The sequence below is a fragment of the Temnothorax curvispinosus genome, unplaced genomic scaffold (assembly GCF_003070985.1).
Source record: "Temnothorax curvispinosus isolate PA1 unplaced genomic scaffold, ASM307098v1 QBEX01001249.1, whole genome shotgun sequence".
NCBI lineage: Eukaryota > Metazoa > Arthropoda > Insecta > Hymenoptera > Formicidae > Temnothorax > Temnothorax curvispinosus.
Genome location: NW_020211029.1, coordinates 37,855 through 62,487, shown reverse-complemented (window position 1 = coordinate 62,487; position 24,633 = coordinate 37,855). Strand labels below are relative to the sequence as shown.

The window sequence follows — 24,633 nt, the reverse complement described above, 5'->3', positions numbered from 1 at the left end:
GAGAGAGAGAGAGAGAGAGAGAGAGAGAGAGAGAGAGAGAGAGAGAGTACCGAAACGAATTAATATAGATGATCGTGATGATAATATGCGGCGAGCGTTTTGCAAAACGTGCGCCAGTCTCCGGAATAAACATCGCCGTGCATGCGCCTTGTCTAATGGATTAATGTAGCGAGTAATGAGCTCAGGGCTCTTATTTTCCTATTAGCTCTTTGTTGCGCTCGCAGATCGCAACAAAGTGTATACGTATATAGCGCGTGCATATAACACACTCCGACATGCGAACGCACTCCGCGCGAGCTATCGTGGACGCGAAAGTGTTAATTATGTGAGAATCATGTGCGTTTTGTCGCGATGAAAATACCGGCGATTACGGTTAGTTCCGATTCTTTGTTCGCCATAAGATAATCGGATGAGGAACTCCGCTGAGTAATTGCCCATCATTTATATCGGGAATGTAATCTCATTTTCTTCGCCATTTTAATGGAAAGGTACTTAAACTTTCATTATCGTAAAGATCCCATCTATCAAATCGCTTGCATAACTTTCGATAATTACTCGTCTCGAAGAATTTAGAGGAAAAGCAATTGATGATTTTCAAGTAAAATTGTTTTCATTGATATTCTACACAGAAAAAAAAAGAAGTGTTAAATCAAGACTTATATATTTGTATATAAGCAAGAATCTTTAATCTTCTTATAAAAATTTCAACTTTTTTCTTGATTAAACTATATAAATACCTTCATTCAAGCAAGTTTTCTTCGTTTAACGCAATTTATATCTAATTTCATGATTATAGATTCTTGCTTATATAAGTCTTGATTTAACACTTCTTTTTTTCCTGTGTATAATTAGATAAATTTTTCAAGTCTTTGCAGAAAGAAATTTCGCCTGTATATGACGTGAATAACCTTTTTAACAAACTGAATAATTTTTCTGTGAGTGTAAATAAATTTTTGACAATCCTATTTGTCCTGAATTATTAAGAATATCGAACAGAAAATTCTCTTTCTCCAGCTTGCGTAGCTCACAGCGATTCATCATGGAAGATTCATGGGCATCCTTCGCAGTCAGAAGCCGGGATCGATCCTGGCCGTAGGAATAGGAAGCCGGATTGCGGAGACCTCGATGAGGAGACTTCGACGGCGTGCACGGGGATCCGTTGATCCGCGAGGAAAACGAGATCAGGAAGTTCCTCGCGACCGCGAGGATTAACTAAGCGTATGTTCTCAATCTCGGGGCGAGTCCCCGCGCGGCCTTGGAAAATCTCGAATTAATTTCTTTTTCCCTCCCACCCCGTCCCTCCTTCTCTGCCATGTCTGCGTTTCTTTCCACGGTAGAGGAAGAAGGAAAGGTGCACGCACGAGGGGGAAACCCCTCGCAGGGTGTAGTTGGGCTTTTAGTTAGGCGCTTTGCGGATTCGGGGAGACTTTCCCATTCGCAGAATCCGTAAGCTCGGTAAGTTTCGTTGCTCGAACTTTGTGAGTCTTCCCTAATAGCTTTTTTATTCGACGTATTATGATTTTTACGATTAATAATCTTTCACGATGAAGATCATTGTTCATATTAAATTATTGACAGATATTGAGAAAATTCAACACGTTTTGAGTCAGAGAGTCTTTGGAACTTCTTTCAGGCTGTCTTCTATTATTATCTTCCTATTTTCCATTTTGTCTCGTGAAGGGATGATCAATTTTTGTTACTGCCCAGGCGATCCCACAGGAACGTCACTCGGAATTGTATGCTGCAAGCGTAGAGGTATCATTCTGAGGGAACACGATGTAAGAATCATATGTCAGCATCAGCATGAATGAAGAGCGAAGGGAAACTCCTTCAATGTTGGTCGATTCGATTCCAGCTTTTGTTTGCTCGAGTAACACGAGACGGGCGTCAGAGAGATACTCGCCACGAAGACCCGGGAAATGTAATTCGCGACGTATTGCACATCTGCAGCGTGTTATCTCTGGAGATCGTGATGCTGCGGCTCGGTTTCGATCCGAAACCACACCGGTACACGGCGGAGATAAAGGCGGTCCGGCTTGCTCGCGCCAGCCAGGTCGGTCGATGCGAATCGATCCGGCTCTTTAAGCGGGTCGTAACCTCTAGCAAGTCCGGCCTTTGGGACGAGGTCGCGGTGACCCAAATTAGGAGCCTTACCTCGCCTTACCTGCGTGCGCTATGGCCGCCTTCGACTGTGCCTCTCCTGCCTGCAATCGTTACCCCGGATTCTGCGCACTCTCATCGTCACCATCGAGGATACCTCTCTGTGCGAGAAGCCCGAGCCTGCACCTCGCGCCCATCGCCACGTCGAATACTCCTCGTTCGGGGTCAATCTCTCGTTCCTTCACCTCCCAATGGATAACACGCATCTTTGTACGTTTCGGTCGTTCGACGAAATAATGGCTCGATAATAATGGCTCAAGTTTCGCCTGTGTTATCAGACGGGAGAATTTTGGACTTGAAGAGTGACTTTCTGAATATGCGCGCGCGCGCACGCGTTACATAGATGATCATTTATCCTCTTGACAGACATATCAATAGAGTTTATGTTATTGCTGAATGTTACAAATATAATATGATAATCTAAGTAACTGCAATAATGTCCTGTATATCTATAGAATATATTAAGGATGTACTTAATATACTGAAAACATCCTTATAATATTTTATACTTTACACGATATTCTCTGAACATTTTCAGAATATACATTTGTTGTTAGGAAAATAGTATCTTTAACGTATTCAAAAATTTTTTTCTTAATACTCGGTATCAATTATTGTATGAAATTATTCATATCTGTAGATAATGTGCAAAATTCTGGATTTCTTCTTCTCTGCAGAAGACTACTCGTGCAAAATAAAATTCTTCACATTCTCCTTTTTTTCCGTCGTCGAAAATTAAACTCGACAAATATGTCGCTGTTCTAATAATGTCGCAACTTAGCGCAACTCCGACGTTTCTTCCGCGGCGTGCTCGCGAGAGCCGTCGTTTTATCCAAACCGTGACGAAGTCACGCTGCGTGAAAGTAAACGACGATCGCGGCTCTTTTCTGAATTCTAACGAGTTGCGTTACGCGAGTCTGAATTTTCCCAAAGGCGTTCATCGGCGTATTTAATTACCATCCGCCACACGGAGAGATTTCGAAAGTAGACCGCCGCCGCGGCGCAACGCTGCGGAAGGATGTTGCTACGTGCGAACGAATTAAAACAACGCCGGCCTGCAAACTCTCCGTTCCGCGCGCGCGTTACGATACACACGAGAGTTCTTCCTTTCTCCGGCTAAGGGCAGGAGGCTCGCGCGTGCACGGTGGCTCGCAAAGGTTTGTGGACCGCCGGAAGCAACCTGCGATCGATCCACCTGGCCTGCCCTGCCGCCGTCGCGTCGTCCCTTCTTGCATGTACACGCTCGAACTCGGGAACGATTTCCCCGACTGCGCTCGCACAACACAAGTCTGTCCCGATCGAATCCGCGTCGCGTGACAACACCAGAGTTTTAAATTGAAACTTTAGATCGTAATTTCTTAAAATTCGAGCCATCGAGCAATAATAACGCTGTAAATCAACAACAATAAGTAAATTGCACAATTTTCATGAAAACATCCCTCGTAGCTTCTATAACTGTGTTTTGTGCAGTATTAATAAATAGTTCAGTTGTCATACGAGTAATCAATTTATCACGCAACTCATTCGCTAAGCTGTTCTAAAATAGTTTTTATTACCGTCGTAAATAATGTCATCTTTTAGAATTATAAATTCTCCGTTTAAACCGGTGTTGTCTTATTCCTCTTCTTGGCTCATAATATCCTTTGGGTAACGTGGCAAAGGCAGCCAATCTCGTCAGCCAAGCCGCTCGTCAAGCCATTTCGAAAATTTCATTTCGGTCTTGTTCCTGGCCCATGTCGAGAGCATTTGATACGCACGCCGAGGACCCTTCTTCAAGGACGAAAAAGGGGCTGTCGAGACGAGATAGAATTAAAGGTTAGTCCCACGGGGTATATCTACTCGATGAGGAAGAGAGAGAGAGAGAGAAAAACAGAGAGAGAACAAGAAAAAGAGAGGAAGAGACGGATTCCTCTCCTCCTTCGTGTTCGTCTTCTTCTCTCGGAGAGGAGGGTTTTGTTTCTCGCTGGAAGATACCATAAATATTTGCGCTCTTAAGTGCTCCTGGAATATAAGAGGAGGCGTCGCGCTAAGAAGATCCCGGATCTCTCGCACAGGCTGCTCTTTTGAGTGAAGAACGATTTTCCTTGACTTAATCAGCTTCTCCGGAAACGGCGTTAGAGACTGTCGTTGAAGTATCCTCCAAGAGGTTTTTACGTGTGCAACTAAATTTGCACTCAGCTCAATGCTCATCCATGTCAGTTTTCGCAAACCTGGTTTGCAAAGCAAGAAATATTATATGCGATTCGTACACACTTCCTTTTAGTTTAAATCGTGGAAATTTTACGTACGTCCATCGATTCGTTTCGGTCACACATTCTTGATTAACTATTGATTCTTAATTCGCACTTCCAAATTGTTAAATTTATAAAGCCTGCATTCTTTATCTGTTAAGATTTCGCAAAACTGGTTTGCATTGAAAGCGAGAAATATTACATGTAATTCATTACACATTCTTTTTAATCGTTGAAATTTTACGTACTTGGTCTAGCGATTAGTTTTAATCTCATATTCTTGGTTAACTGTTAACTCTTTTAACTCTTAATTCATTTCTAAATCGTTAAATTTATAAAGCCTGCATTCTTCATCTGTTAAGATTCCAAACTGTGAAATTCTTGATTACATAAATTTTTAAATTGTTAATGTATACAATTAATATATACAAAAAAACACACCTTTTTTATATACACACATAAATTTATGAAATAACCATCCGAATCTCTGCGAAATCACCGCTTTACGGTATTTCTTGTCGAATTAGAGATTTCGGGATCATTGAGTCATTCACCTCTGTCTATCGTGCGTCGTGAATCTCTCGCGTGATATTGGCTTTGTGCATCCCTTATTCGCGCGGGAACGATTTATCTACCGCGCATCAGACATATCGGTGATATGCCAATTTCGCGAATGGCCCACGTTTTGTTCCCATCGGTCGTTCGTGTCTCCTGGGCTTGTTTTCATTTCGCTCTTTTATTTCTCGAGAATGGAAGAAGAAAAGAGTAGAATAAAACTATAAAGACCCCGTTGTACAGGGTGTCTCATCGAGCACCGAGCATGCTTTCGCGACTGATTTTTAAACAAAAAATTAAAAAAAAAACATTCTGCGACTTTAAGTTGAAATAGAACCAACAGACGTGGAGGAACACATCCGTGAAGCGCGGTTAACGAGCAGCAATAAAAGGCGAGGCGAATAGGACAAACCGCGAGAGCGAAAACATCGGATAGGGGTTGCCGCCCTTCGGATAGGCCGTTCGCTGTCGTATCGCCGTAGCGTATCCCGCAGACAATCCGTAAGGGCTTAGCACTGTTTCAACAAGGGATTACCGGCGCGTCCCCAAGCCGAGCGATACGCGATACAGCCCCGTAGCGGACCTGCGTGTCGGGGACAAACATTTAAATTGCCAAGATTACGTCAAGTGGCTAGCAAGTGACACCGTCCAAGAGATGTGCGATTGTTCGCGAAAACGGGTTATCCATGTCGGTCATCTCTTTCGTATTTTAGGTCCATTAAATACGATATGCGATTTACTTACATTGAATTAAATTAATTTAATTTAATCAATTTTACATTTTAATTGCTTCCTTATAGAGAAGCTTTGTTTTTGTAATAAATATTTTTTTTCAGTTTTCTATGTCAATGGGTTTAGAATGTTCTAAAACGTCGAAAAATCATTTTTTTTTAAACGTCCCGTATGTGTGTATGTATGTATTATGTGTACGGATTTCCCTTTCAAAAGTCTCTATAACTCAAGAACTGCTTTAGCTACAGCGTTTCATTCTGACATACAAGTAAAGTAGTACAACACTTTTATTTACTGTCATTTTTATAAAAATTTATACAGTGTTTTAGATTTTAAGGCAGTCTCAATTTTTCAAAAAATGTGTGTCTTCTAGAGGAAGCTTTATAAGCGAAAAAAAATGACAAGGAAGCAATGTGCAAGTTTCTAATTTTACACACTCTTTTTTAACTTCTTTTCGAGTTCTTGATGCACCGATCTCTTTGTAACAAAGGACGCTTATATGGGATATTTTATAATAGATACTTTGATTATTCTTTTTTTTAGGGGGATTTTCTTGATAATAAATTAAAGATATTTTCTAAAAATACAATTTTAATTAATCACTTCTTGTTAATTAGCATTAAAATTTTTGACAAATTATTGACAATTAGCTTTCAATTTAAACAGGATAATATTATATCTAATGACACCAGATAATAATATATCTGACGGCACGAGAACCACAAGAGAGGCACGGTCTCTTACCGCGGGTCGCATCTTCGCATCTTAAAGCGTGACGCATGTATGTGTTTATCTTCAAACGTGTCAAGCCAGCAGCTATTTATGAAGTCGCAATGCCGTGCATATTACCGTCTGGCATATACGGGATGTATCGAAAGTTGCGTACTTTCACTTAATTACAACCCGCTTGATAAATTTTCGTGGAACTTACCTGCTAAATAGTCCCGTAAAAGACATCGTTGTGTGACTTTTGGCGTAAAAGTTTCAATATCAAGTATTTTGGAAACTAAGAATCCGCGATAATAATATTGTTAATAAAAATCCATTTGAGATTAGCTATAGACAATTAAGGTTTTCATCTATTTACGTCTTTGAAGCTTAATTGGGTCGACGTGAAACACCTTTTCAAATTCAATCGATAATTTAATTGTATAGCGCTGAGAAAAAGTGCCGGTAATTCTCTAACACCTTGTATATTTATTTGCCGCGGTTTACAGCGCAAGATTGCATGTCAGTAATCACCTCGAGCTCAACCTCGAGCATCGTCGATACTCGAGTGTGGCTCGAAAGCGTGAAAACGTCTTTAATCCTTTCGAGCTCTCCGATAACGTGGGACATAAGCAGTAATTTTGTTTTCTCATTCACTTTTACACTCGCGCCTTTAAATCGACGTTTGTTGCAAATAAGATACTTCGGCGTGATAGCGTTAATGGGATAACTATGATGAGATTTTCTGCTGATTAATAGTTATAACTTTTTTTCTTATAAATTTGACTGCTAAATAAATATTTGTAATTTTTACTGACTTTATGTATCTGATATCTAATATCTAATGATTAATTAACGAATCTAATCTAAAGCAGTATACTCTAATTGAGATTAAAGCTCTTGTCTTCGGAGACAAGAAGACAAGAGCGTCCGCGTAAAAGAAAAAATCGTACAAATAGCTGCCATAAAGGTACACGAGATACGGGAAAAAAAGAACATACATCCCGGCACGGTGGTATATCGATTTAGTCGAGACTTCAACTTTATCGCCTGCCGCACCGAAAGATTCTCGAAGCGAGACCTGAAATAGAAAAAAAGGGAAAGCGAAACGCGGAGGAAGGAAGGAAGGAAGGAAAAAGGGAAGCGCAACTAGGATCCTTTGTATCGCCTCTCGCGTGTCGACGAGAAATATTTTCTTTTTACGCGAGACGAGTCCCTTCTTCTGGCGCTCGGTGAATCGCGCGGAGTAAAACGGGGTTCACCCTCGTTCACCCCCGCGTTTTCTCTCCTGTCCGCAGGGATTCATAAGAAAAGTTACGTTCCACGGGACGGGGACATCCCTCTTTCGAAAAAGCGCCAGCTCGGTTTAGCTTTCGATCCACTCGTTACGGTAAACGCTCGGCTTCGTGGGATCAGCTGGTTTCCTCCTTTCGCGTGCGTTTTCCCTCGGAAAAGTTTCCTTTCTTCTTGACTGTTCAGTTTGACAGCAATTCTGCGTTCTTATCCGCGGAAAGCGGATGTAACAAATACTCGCGTGGACTTCGTCGAATCAGTAGTTCACCTTAAGCTATTGAGAGAAGTTTCACCGTTGAGTTTTAATGTGAATTAAGTGATCACACATTATTATTTCACTGACGAAATCTTAAATAAATGATGCATTTATAAAATTAAAAAGTGAACGATTTAAACAGACTAAGACGCTTTATAATTCTTTTCTAAAATATTTAAGAATCGTTTAATGGCATTTACGAGCGCAGTGCTGGACAACTTATATTTTCAATTTTGGATTTATTATTGAACATTTTAAGAAGTTCTTTGTGAAAGCACCACATGCATCTTTAAGACGGTGTATACAACATTTTTGTGTTGCACGGCAGCAAAATAAATTTGAAAAAGATTTTCCTTGTCTGTGTACTTTCTTACTTTTAGTCCTTGATTTATTCTGCAAATATCGTGTCGTTAAATTATCTCTTGGCTCGCTCGGATATCTTTCTCTGCAACAATTTTGCGAGCTGTAGGAATGAAATTATATTTCTCCCAAGTTTCGGATGCTCGCGAGCATCAGGCACGACCGTCCGCGCAAGTGAGAGCTTACGGCCATAAAAGTTTATTGCTTCTCCTTTCCGTACTTCACTCCTTTTCCAGCTTCTCGCGGGGGATGAGACTTTGTCGGTTCCCCGCAGAGGAAGATCCCTCCTGAGTCCCGACACGCGGCCATTTGCACGTGCTCGCGATATTTCTGAAACGGTATCCACCTGCTTCCATCCTATCTGCTTATTCCTCCCTCTCGTACGCGGGGAGGATACATCTACTTTAATCCTTTTTGCGGCGGGCGACGGCGTTATACTTTCACACGCACTTAAATATGTACGTATATATCTGATCATATTTGATGCACGGAAAAAAATTTAGCTAAAGGATTTGCTACTATACGGACAACTAACATTTTTTGCTGCGAGAGCTAATTAATTTTGCAATAACACAATTTTGTTGCAGCAAAACCTTTTTTTTCCGTGTGCAAATATTGCCAAGATATAATAATTATAAATAATTTAAATAAAAGAATAACAATTTTTTCGCTAAAAATTGTTTTTTTTGTCTTAAGATAACGTTTTTAAACCTAATTTTGTCGAAGTAATTTGTGCTGCGTTTGTCAAACTGTTTCATTTTTATTATATTATTTCTAATGATAAATCTATGGTTAATCTCTGCAACAGATTTCTGCTTTTAAAGGTAGAAATTAAATGACATGTCGTAACGAGATTACATATTTTGATCGTGATAACACGCAAATTCGTTCTACAAATTTTTAAATTTGTGGCTTAATATGTCATTTATTTTTAAAAAGGAAGTCTATTCAAAAGATAATTGCGAGATACCATTATCTTGCTTTGCGAGAGAATTTTAGTTGAAACGAGATGCAAAATTAGTTTCCGGGAGATCTCTGCAAATTCACGGGCGACTCATTCCGGTAGTCACGAAGCGTTTTAATCGCATCGTCCTCGTCGAGAGCCGTCGCGTCAGTTGTGAACTGTGTACGAGGAGAATGCGAGAAAGGTCGAGCGTGACGAAGAGGGACGGGGGATTAATCCCGGGCGTTTGTAATTCGAATTGAATTTATCACCGCGGAAACTATGAGGCAACGAACGGACAGACGGACCGAGCGACGAACGAACGAACGAACGAACGAACGAATGAAGAGGGGTCGGCAGGCCCGGGCTTGCAGATGAATAATGGAGGCCCCAATGAGATTTTCCAGTTCGCCGCGGGGCACCGTAATATTAGCTTACCGTCGCCATCGCGACTCGCCCGCGACTGTGCCCGAAACGACCATGAAGCGCACAACCCGACCCGAGGTTTTAGGCTCGGCCACCCCTGTGTGCTCTACGACGCTCTCATACCTTTCTCACCCCCGCCAAGTCAACGGCTATCAAACGGAGAACAAACGCGGAAAAGAATATCAGGGTTAAAGAGAAAATGCCGCGGAGATTTACGCCTAGGTGAATTAATCAATGCCGCAACCTCTTATAGTCAAAAACACGTCTAATAACGTGGACTCACAATCAAAAGTTTTTTTCTTGTAACGTAAATCTCAGTATATGTAGAACCAACCTGATATTCAATCAAATTAAATTAAGGAAAAACGGTCAGGACTGGCTCTTGGTTGCCTAATAATATTATTAGAGTAAATTTTATGCAATTCTTCGCTTTATTGTTAGCTAATCACGCTATTTTCAGACTTAAAACATATAGTCTCAGCCTAATATTATTTCCGGAAAGACCGAACAATTTCGTCGACGAGTCTCTCGATTGACCGGCGCTCGCTTTTACAAGACGGCGCGTCATGTCATCTGGAAACGCGTAACCGGATAATGCGGCCAGGCATTCCCATCGATCAGATGAATGGAGAGATAGCATGAAAGGGAAAGCAAGATCGAAGGAGCGGCGGCAATTCGTGCGACAGTCGCCGCTGGCGAGAAAATTGCTTTCAGTCTGGCTTTTCGCGACACTTCGTTCGGGACGAGGGTGGAGAAGGGCGCGGCGGCAGGAGTGCGAGAGGTCGACCCTTAAAGAAACGAAAACGAAAATGTATTTCCGGATGTATGCTGGCAAATCGAAAACCCGGATCGGCGATTGTGCGAGTCGAGCCTCGAGCGCCTCCCGCCTCGATGCTGAATGGGCCGTTTGGCTAAATTAGAAAAATTACGTGGGAGAGAAAGAGCAGAGAGAGGGACGGGGTTGCTCTCGGAGTGGCAAGAAATAAGATGATTCTGCGGAAGACCGCGGAAAGGGGGTGAAGAGAGGGAGGCATTATCGCGAAGCGCAATAAATGTATTCCTCGGAGATAAAATTGCGGTGAATTAATCTACCTTGTAACGGATATATTAAAACGTTCCAGAAAATATATATGAGATGCGATGAAAAGATATCTGTTAAAAATATCGCTTTAGAAAGATATTTTCCGATAGGAGCAGATATTATGTTTTGTTATTATTTTCGGAATAATAATAAAACGTTCAATTACGTTTAATGTACTTTATGCTGAAAATATACAAGTGACAAACAAATATCTTATACAAGAAAGTTTTGTAGAAATAGAAACGTCCGGAGATTCAATTTCTTAAAATACTCAAATAAAATGTATTAGTCTAGATACTTGTAATCGTCCCTATGTTGTATGGTTGTCACGTTTCGTTCCAGCACGGAAATTTTACAAAACCTACGTAATCCTTTGTACCTTCGTGTGCGGAGGTATTTTATACCGAGAGCAAACTTTTGCTGAAAAATGCAAAAATAAACACATTTGTGCCCGCTATCCGGAGTCGAGTAAAGCGTAACGTTGTCCGTAAATATTTGATCGACGCAATTCGTCTCTTCTCGACAGCTATATGTATAGAATGTAAATCCGTGACGCGCTTCTCTTGCCCCCTGATGTAAAGTTATTTTATACTGAAAATAAAATGCGCGCGCGCCTTGTGCACGGCGACTTCCGTATATGCTATATACGTATATATATGCGTTTATCTAACAAATGTCATTACCGCGTTTTTGACGCACGCTGATGACAAATCCTCCCGGAAATACGAAAACGAACGCATTTTGAACCCGAATTCGAGTGAAGCGTGAAACGTTATTTGAATATTTCGACTGACGCGGTTATCAGTGTTAATAATGGTTCCTCTTTACCCGGCAATCTCTTACAACGCGACTCCGCGTGTGTCACCCTTCCCGTCCTCATTCCTCTGACAATATTTGCATTGTTCCGGTACAGTCCGGGCGACCCTTACGTCCATCCCCTTTCACCGGTGCGTTGCAAGAGAGGAGTAATGCGCGGGGAGGAGGGAGGCGCCGGGGCCCTCGCGTAAATCCATTTATTTATTTATTTATGTGCCACGGGGGGGCTCGGGCCGACGAGGGGGTGCGAGGCTCGGCTTATAGCCGGCGCATGCATCGAACCGGGAATCCCACGGGAGCGACCGTACGGGATGAGGGAGACGGCAAAAGTCACGGGGATATTCGCGCGCGGATACTCGACCTCCGTCTATACGGACCTTTCCAGAAGCTCGCTCGGAATATACGGGGTGTTTACTTATTCGCACGTTTAATATGTAGAATATTTCCTGTCCAAGAATGAGAACTTCTCTAGGATCAGAATTTAAATAAGATATTGTCACAGTTGGACATAGAAACCTATACATCTAATTTTATTCCCTATTGCGTTCTTTTATTGTATATGTTATTTTAAATAAAATTATGTAAGCAAATTAATACGTGTAAAAGTTTCTATCTCGATAATTTGTTTCTTACTCTTTCGAATTTTGAAATAAAATAGAATTTGTGCAAAAATAATTTATCCCTATATCTGTATGTGTGTGAGAAGCCACTTAGATTTAATTCAAAATTTTAGAATTTGTTAAACAAAGTTTGTAAAAAGAATCTGCTTCTATATTTAATTTTTCAAGTCTTAATATAAATTCTATTTAAATAAAATAATTTATTTAAAGAAAGTTTTAATTATAGTAGAGAATAAAATGTCGATAACTTTTTAGTTTCGAAAAATTAGAAAACAAAGAATTATGTAAGCAAATCCGGCAAATCTAAAATTTTCTACTTCTTTTAATTGCTAATAATTATATTAACGCTACATTTTGAAATTATGCCTTTGAAACATTTTCTTCAAAGTCTTATAGCGTTATTACTTAAGCTTTCATCTTTCAAAGTCTCGTTTAGATTTTCAAACTTTTTCGTTTTTCCTATATGAGCATCGGGGCCGATCTCATTTTCGCAGATATTACGATCGATCAAACGATAGGCGAACACCCTGTGTAGAAGCAAATTCTCCCGAGGCAGCGCGGCTTGAAACGAAAATGGTGTTGTGCCACTTAGACGCGGAGAGGATCTCTCTCTCTCTCTCTTTCTCCCGCTCGATCCCCATGACCGTGACACACCGCGGTTTTCTTTTTTTTTGTCTTCCTTTTCGCGACAGACCCTTATTTTAAAGCGACGGCCGTATTACGGATTACGCCGTCTGACTCGGCTTTTCGGCAGAGTCGATGTCTTTTCAGCGATATTACGGAATAGAGAAGTAGACAAGATCTTGGAACGTTGACGGCTTACAAAGGAAGTTCCGTAATACGTAAATCCGAGAAAAGCATCGTGACTCGGAACAGTACAATCTTAAACGTAAATTTCTCCTGAATCAATATCTTCAATCCAACGGATGAAGACATATTTCTATTTATTCTTAAAGTTACGCATTAATCTTACGTATAAAATTTCATGAAAATACGATTATCGTCCTTGGATTGATGTTTGTGTGAGGTATATGATTACTCACCCAGTTGGTCACTTTTTGTCTACGTTCCAGGAGACGTTGCTGGAGTTTCGGTCCAGGACCCGAGAGGAAGGCTCGTACCAGGCTTCGAGTCTTTTCCAGGTGGCTTGGCGTGATGGTTTCGACCTGTGCCAAGTATTTCTGCAAGGTCGTCTCGAGGTCCGGAACCGGAAGACTCGGTAGAGCCTCCTCCTTCTGCAAATCGAACGGAAATAGGCAATTATTACGATCAATAAGAAAGAAGATTGAAATAAATTAAGTTCAATGCGCGATTAGCATAGACATTAGGTGCTCAAATTAAGCCATGTATGCATATGTATATTTGTCAAGAAAAAAATATATTTTTGAAATTTGTATACATATATAATAATTGTATATATATTTGTATCTATATATAATAATATCTTGTTCAGTTATTGTAATTGATTAGTGTAATCCATACTTTTAATACAAATAAAGAAAGAAGAAAATAGAGAAAGAGTAAAGCTATTAATTTACGTTTAATGGGAAGCAAAGCAAATTTTTGAGGGAGCAGTGTCTCTCTCTCCATTTTAGAGTTCAAGACATATATTACAAACTTTTGATTACTATTGCATAACGCGACGTCCGATAGTCAGAATCACCGGAGACGAGTAGGCGACGTGGAAAACGATGACATAGGGCGGCCGGAAATTGGCAGACGGAAAGGGTCACGGACAGGGCAAGCGTGTCCTGTGCCCTACGCGCGTCGCGTCGCGCCGCGCCGACCGGCGGCCGTGTATTCGTTGCCCTTTGCGCGGGGCCACGGCGATTGTAAAATAAAGAATCAATCGAGAAACGAAGCGTGCCTCTGGTGGAGTAAGGGCCCTTAAGGCTAGCACGGTTGGTTGAGCGGAATCCCCTTTTGCAGGCCTAACAAGACCAACTTTGCGATCCGAACACCCTCGTCCTTCAGCTTGAGTGTTTCCGGCGAGCTCACGCGAGAGCAAAAGAGAGAAGAGAGAAGAACGAGACGAAAGGGAGAAAAGGAGAGGACTCACTGTCACCCTGTGATAGACTTTATTCCCTTTTTAGTAGATTCGCGTGTTTTGTAGACTCATTAGCCCTTAGGCCGGCCATTTTGTCATAGACGCTCCTTCGAGTATTTTATAATACACTTTAATTTAGTACGTTAAAATAAAGAAATTCTCGACACAATACTGCGATAATTAACATTTTTATAAAAATAAGAGACTAGTAAATTGTCGCGCAGTCACCTCTCTTTCAGTCTTATCGGAAGAAATAAATTTTATTTGTTAAAACAATCGATGCTCTATCTAATTCTGAAGAAAAACCACGCGAGTGGAAGTCATGGAAAATTTAAGAACTTTGTACATAAAGATGCGCAGGATTCGTTTGAATTTTGCAAAGTATCAGTTTATGCTGCCTTCGACTCCTTCAATATTCTACCGATCCCCAAGTTTCCTTTAGGAGAGAAACTTTCCCATCGTATTATTCCGTTAAATGGAGTACTCCCGTGTTCGCGCACGCGTCAAGAAACTCATCCACGCAAGTTCTTGAACGATTCGCGAACTTTGTCGCGTCGCGATCAAAGGACACGGTGCCGCGGTCGCACGCGCGCGAGGAGTTCCGAGTTCCGAGCCGAGCGAGCGGAAGGCGATCTTGGATACGAGAAAATCGGTGTGCGAGATGGCCTTGGAAGGGGTGGAGAGGTCGCGGGTCGGGGGTGTGTAAGGTCGTTAGCGGAGTTTCGAGCGGTGCATAGCAATGAGGCTTGAAAAGGGGGCGGAAAACCTCCTGGGAATCCGGACACCCGTTATACCGGAGGGCGGAATGAAACGGAGGGCGTGCGTCGCGTTGCGGAGGTAGGCTGCAGGAACAGGACAGGAACGACTGACTCATGCCGCGCCAGGATAATCGAACTCGTTACGATCCGGCTCCCCGGATTCGTTTCGTGCGTGGAATCGCGTATCGCTTCCCGCGTGGTGTATCGATGAATCGGGATTACGGCGCCCGATACAATCTTTTACAGACTTAACTGTCTTTAGATATACCCTGTATTAAAGCTGGAACGATCTGGATATCTGAATAATATACGTTATAAAATATTCGTGACCCATTTTTCGAATATCCGAATAAAATCCTATAAAATCCGAATATTCGGGGAAACTATAAAATTGTTTTGAATGCAAGATTAGAAAAATTTTTAATTTTTTAAAAACATTTATTTTTTGGTTTATTAACAATAATTATAAAAATAAGTCAAATTCAAACACGTTAATATTATCTGATGCTAAACAGATTATTATTATTTATTTTTATTTATACTCTGACAATTCCTGGGGGTAAAATTTCATTCTGAAGAGTGAATTTGACTCAGCTTTAGAATAAATTCAAACTCTCTATATAAAGAATGGAACTTCAATCCAAGGGAGTGAAACACCACTTTAAACTGTAGTGTCAGTATTTACGTTGTTGAAGTGAAATTTTCATTCAAAAAATTCACAGAAAATTTACTGTATAAGATTGATCTCTGTTCCGTTAAATATCTGGATTATCTGAATTATCCAGATAATTTCGAATATTAACGTGCCGAGCACTACTCGCTGTATATCTAAAGAATCGCTTTACCCGTGTTTTCCACGAAGATAATCGGATATATTAAAAAATGAACACTATATGTGGTGTTTGATAAAACACACAATCTTATGAAGAAGAAGAAGAAGAAGAAGAAGAAGAAGAAAAGGACAGCAAGAGTTAGCTGTCACACGATCGCATTGCGAGGACACGAAAAAGGAAGGGGTGGCGGGAGTCAAGGGTTGAGAGAAAGATCGTTAGATCCCGTTGAATAATCCTGTCGAGGAGTCAGATCGATAAGCGCAACGACATGGTCCGCGAAACAAACGCCGCCGCGTCGGTTCGACTCGCGCTCCTTATCGATGCAAAACAGCGCGGAGGGTCGTAGCAATTAAGAGATAACAAGGTTTCCTCCCCTCGGTGCCCCTCCAATTAGTAACACTCCCGCTGCACCGCGCGCTAGACGGCGGAACAACCACCTCGGGCTCCCCTCGTCGACAGTCGTCCACCATTGCCACTACTACACCCGGCGGCGGATCTATCCCGCTTTTTCAACCTATCTTGCCCTCATGTTTGCATACCGCGACGGTCCACCGGGGACTTCCGCGGGAGATTGCGAGGTGCCGCTCTCGCGATGGTAAGTACACATTATCTGAGATGCGCTCGCGGATGGAAAACTCGAGGGAGACGATCTCGCCCCTGCGCGAAGTTAATTTTTAACTTTATCGCGCACCGTATCACGTGACACAAAGCATATAAGTCATTATTTTTTTTCTGTTCCTCGACCCACAGACATATTTTCGTAGCGTTAATAATGGTGCAGCAATTGGGAGGTCAATTCGACATCCCAATTCTTAAATTTTAAAGATCTTCCATATATGCGCGAAAAAGTTTGTTTTAACATTTCTGCATTAATATTTTATACAGCTATACATCGTATATAATTTTTAAAATAATGCAGTCTGCAGTTAAACTATTACGTACATTTTTTATTAAAAAAAAATGTAAAATAAGACAATGCAAAGTCAGATCTTTAATTTTCCACGCTGAGTAGATTTAAATTTCAACGAGACACGACAAAAAATGAATATCGCGATCGCCGATACTCAGCGAGTCGTGGAATAAAGACAGATGCTTAAACGCGACGACGGCGGAAATAAAATAATTCAGCGGGCTCGAACGGAGAGACAATGAGCGGCGGACCGTAAGAAATTAGCCGATTAATAGGTTGATAATTCACTGGAAAATGTGTTATGCCGAACGGATTACGCGCTCCCGCTACCCGCCGTCCGGGAAAGAAAGAAAAAGAGACGCGGGGCGCCGGGGCGAGGGCGGGGGAGGGAGGAAGGAATGGAAAGGGAGGGTGGACGGGCAATTATTTCGAATTCAGTACGTTCGAATGGCAGCCACGTCCGATTGATTATTATCGAGTCGAGCAAACGAGGGTGCTTGATCGAAGCCAGTCGAGCGTTGCGCGGACTCGGACCATGCTGATTAGTATCGCCGACGATCGCCGTAAACACACGTTGCGCAATTATCGCCCGACTGATTCTAGGTAAACTTGGAATTGTAACTGCTATTTTAACTGCTGTTTATGACGGCGATATTGCCCGCGCACGATTGCTGACCGAGATGAATTTGCATTAACATTCTAACGAGGTCCTTCGTCGAAACTTGGTAATTAAAGGTCAAAGTATTTGTAACTGTCTAAATAAAGCTATAAAAGTAATTTCCTGGACAAATATAATTATTACATTAAAAAATAAATCTCGAATTTGTGTCGCGTTTATTATTCCCGTTATATTTCCCTTACAGAAATTTAATATGATGTAAGTGATTATTTGGCTAGTGATTAATTACTTATTGAGTATTAAAAACATTAAAAACAGTGCTTTTAATACTCGAAGTAAGTAATTAATTAATTATTAGCCAAATAATCACTTACAGTATTAAATTTCTGTAAGGGTTCTTATATTAAATCCCTCATTATAATTTTTCACTGTGGTACAATTATAGATTTGCCTCCTTAATTTTAGAAGAGATTAATCATATCTTTTTTAAACATCTATGAAGAAAAAAAACACAAAGGGGAATAAAATATTATTTGATTCTCATCAAGACTCATTTCTTCGTCGGTCGAGTCGATGCAACTCGCCTGGCATAATCTCTCGGGACGCTTTCGCGCTCGCGCCTTTGTAACGAACTGCCCCCTTCCCACGACGGTCTCCTCTTCAAGGAGAAAATAAGTTTTTCGCCGGCAACGCGAGGGAGGACGGACCAGTTGCTTGGGGCACGAAAGTTCGCGCCTATTTCTCCGGAGAAATGACGACGATCAAAGTCAGATTACGCGTCGCGACGAAGAGCGCAACGGAGAGATATTCCACTTCGCGATATTCCACCACGGACTCAAAAAGGACGCCGCCGGAGTGTTCGTCCTGCCGAAGGACCCCTTAACGCTTCTTCTTCTTTCCTCGTTAGCGCGATTTTCTCGCGAGTTAATGATGTTTGTCGAGGAACGTTGGTGATGAAGTGGACTAACTGCCTCGGCATTTCGAAGCTCCACTTCTTGAAGTGCAGCTTGATATAATATAATATGTACAAAATATTTTGAAATTACCTCCTATTTGCATAATTTTGATTAATTTTAAAATAATTTTGATTTAATAAAAAGGAAATTCAGCATTCTGATTTATAATTTTAAAATGTCAGATGTTTAAAGCTATTATATAATATGGATAAATTTTGATGATAATTTAATGTCTCTATATATAAATAGAGTAAAAAATTCTTATTTCCTGTTTTTTTGCAGCAAAGGAAAAATATGTTTTTAGACTTATAATATTACGATAGGAAAAAATTTTTAAACACAATTAGATCAACCTGGCACTCACACACATACACGTAGAGTTAAAATAATTTTGAGGGAATGAAACATCGCCGCGGCGTTTCCAGCGTAACGCAAACAGCGGCAAACCGAGCAAATTGGCAAACAGTCGGGGATGTGCAACCGTGCGAAGCAATTACGGATTTTGCGTGAACGACGCGCACAAACTCTTTGTACGAAGGGCGAAGGGCGCGGTGAGGGTTTTTCTACTCCTTTGCAATGGCGTAACTACCGAGTTGCCCTCGGGGTATAATTTCCGAGGGAATAATTTAATTATTTTCTGTAAAACGATTTATGAGGATAATACAGGGAAAATATATCGCATAAATTTTAATTTAATTCTTGAGAAAAATATGCACGATTCTCATTTATATCATTACAAAGCTCTTCACAAAGCTTTTATTACATATTACTATTACATAAATTCTCAAAAGATTTTTTCTTAAAATATGTATATTGAAATATTAATTTGCTTTAACATTTATTAAATTATTATTTAAAGCTCCGCAGAATTCAATCGATATTGTACGATCAAAGTTATCTACCATGAAATTTTCATCGTGGATAATTTTCAAACGACAGAAATTTAGGCTTTGTAAATTTCTCTCTGCGACTGTAACGTTTCTACGCTATTGCCTCGAGCCTGAACTTTGCCTGAACCAGGAACGGGCGAACAGTAATTGGAGAGCGAAGCGGGTGGAGATTATGCTCGCGTTTCTAATGAAGCGACCGAGAACTTGACCCCCATGGAAGAATGTCTCGCACCCCCCAATGAATTTGTCTTCCCGATTTGCGTTGGCGGATTCAAAGATGTTGATGTTAAGCCGCGGAAAACGTGTAACCTTGGAGGAAAAAAATAACATGCGCGTTTCTCAACATCGAGCAATCAGTTTACATCGAAGTCACGTAGACTCGCGTGTTCGAAATTTTTTCGTGCAGCTTCCCGATTTTTATTTATGGCACCCAGGAGTGTAGTTATCGTGTAGCATGAGTAAGCAAAACGATTTTATTCTGCGTCTTTTTTTCCTGGTATTAAAAAAATATTGAGCACAGAAAAATATAAAAGAAGATTAAAGTTTTTAGATTATACACATAAAAAATATATTATTATAGTATTATATATAAAAAGATATGTACGTAAAATAATATGTACCTATTGTATAATATTAAGATATTTAAAGTCTTATAATATTAAATATTATAGTTGCAATAATTAAATTGATTATATGAATAATAATATAATAATATGTAATAATAATATATTATAATAATACATTACATAATAATTATATTAGATTCACAATATAGCTTTTATACTCGCGTTCTAGATTTTATTACATTTTTCTTAGATTTCTTTATTGTGATTTAAGACTTAAAATAACCTCTAAGTCGAGATAAAGGATCGAAAACTTCTATTTTCATTAAAGACCTGAGTTAATCTTTATAGTACAGTTATATCCGTGAAAAGTTTGCTCGATATGTTTTCATTTCATTTTGAATGAAATTTAACGAGAGAAGTTATTAGAATTAAGCTTTTCTCAGAAAAGATAAGTTGAAAGTTTAATCTATTTGCCCGGCATAAAACTTAATTTATAGAAAAGTCATTTATCTTTAATCCTGATGTGTGAAAATTATTAAAACCTACCACGAACTACTTTTTCCTTTTGCTCGAGAAAATCTCGACCTCGAAATGATCAAAGAATATACCAAGATCATATTGCAATTTGAGAGAAGTAGAAGATATTTCGATATTTATTTTAAGAAGTCTATTTTAAGAAGAATGTCCCGTAGATCTGGGACGTCGTCTTCATTGCTTGTGGAGAAATCCATTTTCGTTGTGCGCGAGATTATTCGGAAACGACATCCTCTTCTTGGATGCAAGTGGAACACTTGATTAACGATCACGCTGATAATGAGAACGGCGCGCGAGAAACGCATCCGGTTGCGGAAGCATAAATTTCCGTACGGCTTAGTTCCGTCGGAGAGCAATTTGGCGCAGTATTTAAGAGAGACAGAGACGGTGGGAACGAGAGGGATGGATCGGCGAGAGAAACCGAAAAAGAGAGAATAGTCGCTAGATAACGGTAGGGCCCACCCTTCAATTATCCCGACGCGCGTTTTTATGGCAGCCGGTTTGGCTTACACCATTAGCAACCCGATATCGATGAGACCCATCGGGAAGACCCTCCCTCGCCGTCGGCCTCGTTGATAATTTGTTTTTGCTCGTGCAACTTTAAACGCCTTAAAACGCTCGAGCGTAACCCTGCGCGCCACGCGCGTTTACGGGACCTTCTCGGTTTCTGCAATCGATTCGGCCCTCAACTATAAAAAAATACATATTATATACAGGGTGATTCAGAAATATTGGTACAAACCAGGTATTTCCGGACACATGTATATATGGCTTTTTTTTATTTATGCGGAGAACTCACCTCCAAAGTTTGTACAAGTATTTCTGAATCACCCTCTGTATATATTAAACAAGAAATAGAATATAAAATTCAAGTTTATAATAGAAAACTGCATTTTAGTGAAAAATATTGTTGCTGAATTGTAATTTTTAATTCACCTGGGCGCGAGGTTGTCCTCTCGCACATGAATCCACCATATCTCGAATAAAATCAGAATCGACTCGAGCTTGGCTATCTTTTCGGTATCTATATATTCGTCGACGGTCGAACTTTGCGATTTTCCGGGGTTCGTGAAACCGCGCTCTCGTGAATACGAGAGCGCGGGGTGCGTGTATTGCGTGTAAGCGTGTTGCGGGTATTTACGCACGTCCTCGGGGGCAGCTTCAGAAGTTTGCGCTTAATCACGAAATGGACTCGGATTGGAAACGGCAAACTCACTCTCTCTGGGAGTTTAGTTAGCGACACTCGCCGCGCTTTGAAGTTCGACGAGCCCGTCATCCCTTCGTTTCTCCTCCCTCGATCGCGCTTATTAGCGAGAATGGATCGTACCACGCCGGACGGTACGATCTCGAGACATCTCCTCGTAATAATCTGTAGTTACCGGTGCTTATCGCAAGCTAGGGCATTAAGGCACAAGCGAGAGAGCTCTTTGATTTCCGAGAGCGTTTTGTGTCTCACGCTGAAATTTATGCGGCATTTAGCACTCGTGTCGGGCGTTGCTTTTAATGTGATTAGCTTCGTATTAGCTTCGCTCGCGCAGAAATATGAGATGTTTAAAAGCAGCAGAAATTCCGAGAACTTAGTTTGAAATCTGGAACGGCATATCTTCACAGGGTGGTTTCCTTTCACTTTTCGAATTTGTCTCTCATGATTATATTTTCATTTTTTAACGTGAAACATTTGTAGGAAGTTGTATAATTGTAAATATTATTCTAGAATCTTAAAAATGTGAACTTTTCTCGTTAATTATACTCGCAATTAATAATCACATCAAGTGTAATAATCGCAAGTGCAATAATCACAAGTGTAATAAATCACAAGTGTAATTTGTGACATAAATTCAGACATGAGAGTCATTTATGTAAAACAAATTTGCGTACGTTTCTCGCATTCTATATTTTATATCCGACTGACGTAAATAAAAGAATCGATTATTAAAACGAGATCGAATTTCGATGAGTTTTTTTTTATTTATAAGTCTAATGAAAAACATGGTTTCGGTCTTCTCGCCGAGTCATGGATTTTTATTTTTACAAATGACTGAAAGAGGAGTCAATACTTAACATTTTATTTCGACCACGGAATTGTTTCGCAACTAATTATACGATTGCATTGCGAATAGAGATATGTGATTGAATGATATAAAATTATTTGAATAGGAGGTAAATAAGATTTGTGTATCAAACGCTGCGAAAAGCTGTGAACGACGACACGATATGTTCTTCGAGCGCAGGCCGTGTCTGACCCTCAGCAGCAGTTTCTACTGCGAGTCTTACGCTCGGCAAAACGCAGTTTTACACAATGCAAAAATATAAAAAAAGGATGAAGTATAATATGAAAATATAATGCTCTGGATATTAACGCTTGGCAGAGATATTAAAAATTTATTTTACACTATTAACAATCCAATTTCTAATATAATTGATTTGATCAAATGCAAATAGTAAAATATAAATAAATAAATAAATTGTCACAAATAAAGTAAATTTAGAACAGCTTCAAATAATATACAAATAAAAGCAATTAGATTATTTGAATCATATTTTTATATAATAATTCAAGGAATAAAATTTTTATTTAGGAATAAAACAGTTACATAGGCCGGTATTCATAGTTATTTAAGACCGTCTTAAGTTCAATCTTAAGATGTCATGAACCAATCACAGAGCCGTATTAGCGTTTTAAGACATTACTTAAGACGATCTTGAAGACTATGAATACCATCCACATTATCTTGATTTGATGGAGTTCATCAATTATCGCGATCTTTTCTACACCCGCCAGTAATCTCGTCGATTACTTTCGTGAAACGTCTCCAATGTAATTCTATCGATATCTATTCGCCGCGTTTGTCGAATCACGCTCGTGGGGGAGCTGCGGAAAAACTCGGTCATCCTGGATAATAGAACGCAGTGTACTCCACGTGTCATAATAGAACGGGTACCGGATGACAGATGGCACGTGACTCACGCATGCACCGTACCCCGGCGGCGATTCGTAAATAAATTAACCGCTATCGGATCTCGCGATAACGCATTATTTATGATCGTTTCGTGACGATGCATTCTCTTAAGAAACACCGCAATGTCCGTGCAGGTAGGGGCGCTTAAATTTAACCCGATATTTGTATCACGCAAATCCCATTCCTGATATTTTCTCCAAATCTGTTTTGATACCCCGCGCGGTGCAGGTAATTAATACGTATTATAAAAGAATCTTTTGAAACAAGATTGTATAGACATGCATATTATGTGCAATTAATTAATATAATTTTCAAAGTACGTTCTAAAAATGATCTCCGGAAGTTATTATTATTATTACCCATAAAAGCTGCTAACGTGCTAAGATTTAATCATTCAAAGAGAATATTTATCTTCAAAAATATGCTTTTTTAAATTCTCGATACTGAAATGCCTTGGATATTATATATTTAGCATATAATCATATACCAGCGCACACCGACGAAAAAGCATTGGCAAACATTTCTATCCCTATCCGCAGGTAAAGCTGACCGCTCGGCCGTGTTTAATGCAATACAGGGGATCGGACAGGGGCATCGCGGGAGTACTCAGGTAGAATAAGTGGACTTGCGGCTCGCCAACGTTAAGCCGCCACTTGCCGACGCGTGTCGTGATCACGAACAGCGATCCCAATCATTGATGAGATCTCGGTTCGACGATTTACAGACGAACGCCTTTCGCAGATTTGAAAACGCTTTAAGAATGATCGAGCGTCAATCAATTATTTTAAACGAGCTAGAGAATAATGGGCCAACAATATGAGCAAAATAAATTAGATAAACGGTAAACGTTTCAACTTCACTTATTGTTGGTCTTTTTCAGTACTGAAATAATAAATTAATAATTAAACGGAATTAATCTACCATAAAGCCGCAATTGTAACGAATAATAAATAACACATTATTTGGAATAAATTAAAACTTAAAAATAATAACAGTAAGAATATATACAAGAAATATATAAAATAACACAAGAGGCTACGACAATGGTAAGAAACGTGGTCTTTCTTATAAAATTAGAGTTGATGTCAAATAATATTTTAAATTAAAAATATTTCGAGAAAACTGTCTTTTGGAAATAAAATGACAAAAAATTGAATGCTAACCATTTTTCATAACGAGTTATTAAACTATATACCGGTCAAGTAATTATCTGATCATATTCTGAATTTTTCGACTCTTTTTTAGAAAGCTTTTACTATTAGATTATGTCAGCTATCGTAAGAGGTGCATAAGGTTAATTCGCTAACAAAAGTGACTCGACTTTCTAATCCTTCTGGCTGTCATCAGGCAATCAATCGATCCATCAATCAACATGATCA

General features: G+C 40.0%; 1 protein-coding gene across 2 annotated transcripts in view; it reads right to left on the bottom strand.

Annotated features, from left to right (window-relative positions):
- The window catches only part of LOC112461598 (vesicular acetylcholine transporter), a 99,232-nt gene that overhangs the window by 37,811 nt on the left and 36,788 nt on the right, over positions 1–24,633 (bottom strand). For both annotated transcript variants that reach the window (XM_025026919.1, XM_025026936.1), the window contains one exon: positions 13,225–13,416. The gene's annotated coding sequence lies outside the window, so the exon portion shown is untranslated. The remainder of the gene's footprint in view (positions 1–13,224; positions 13,417–24,633) is intronic.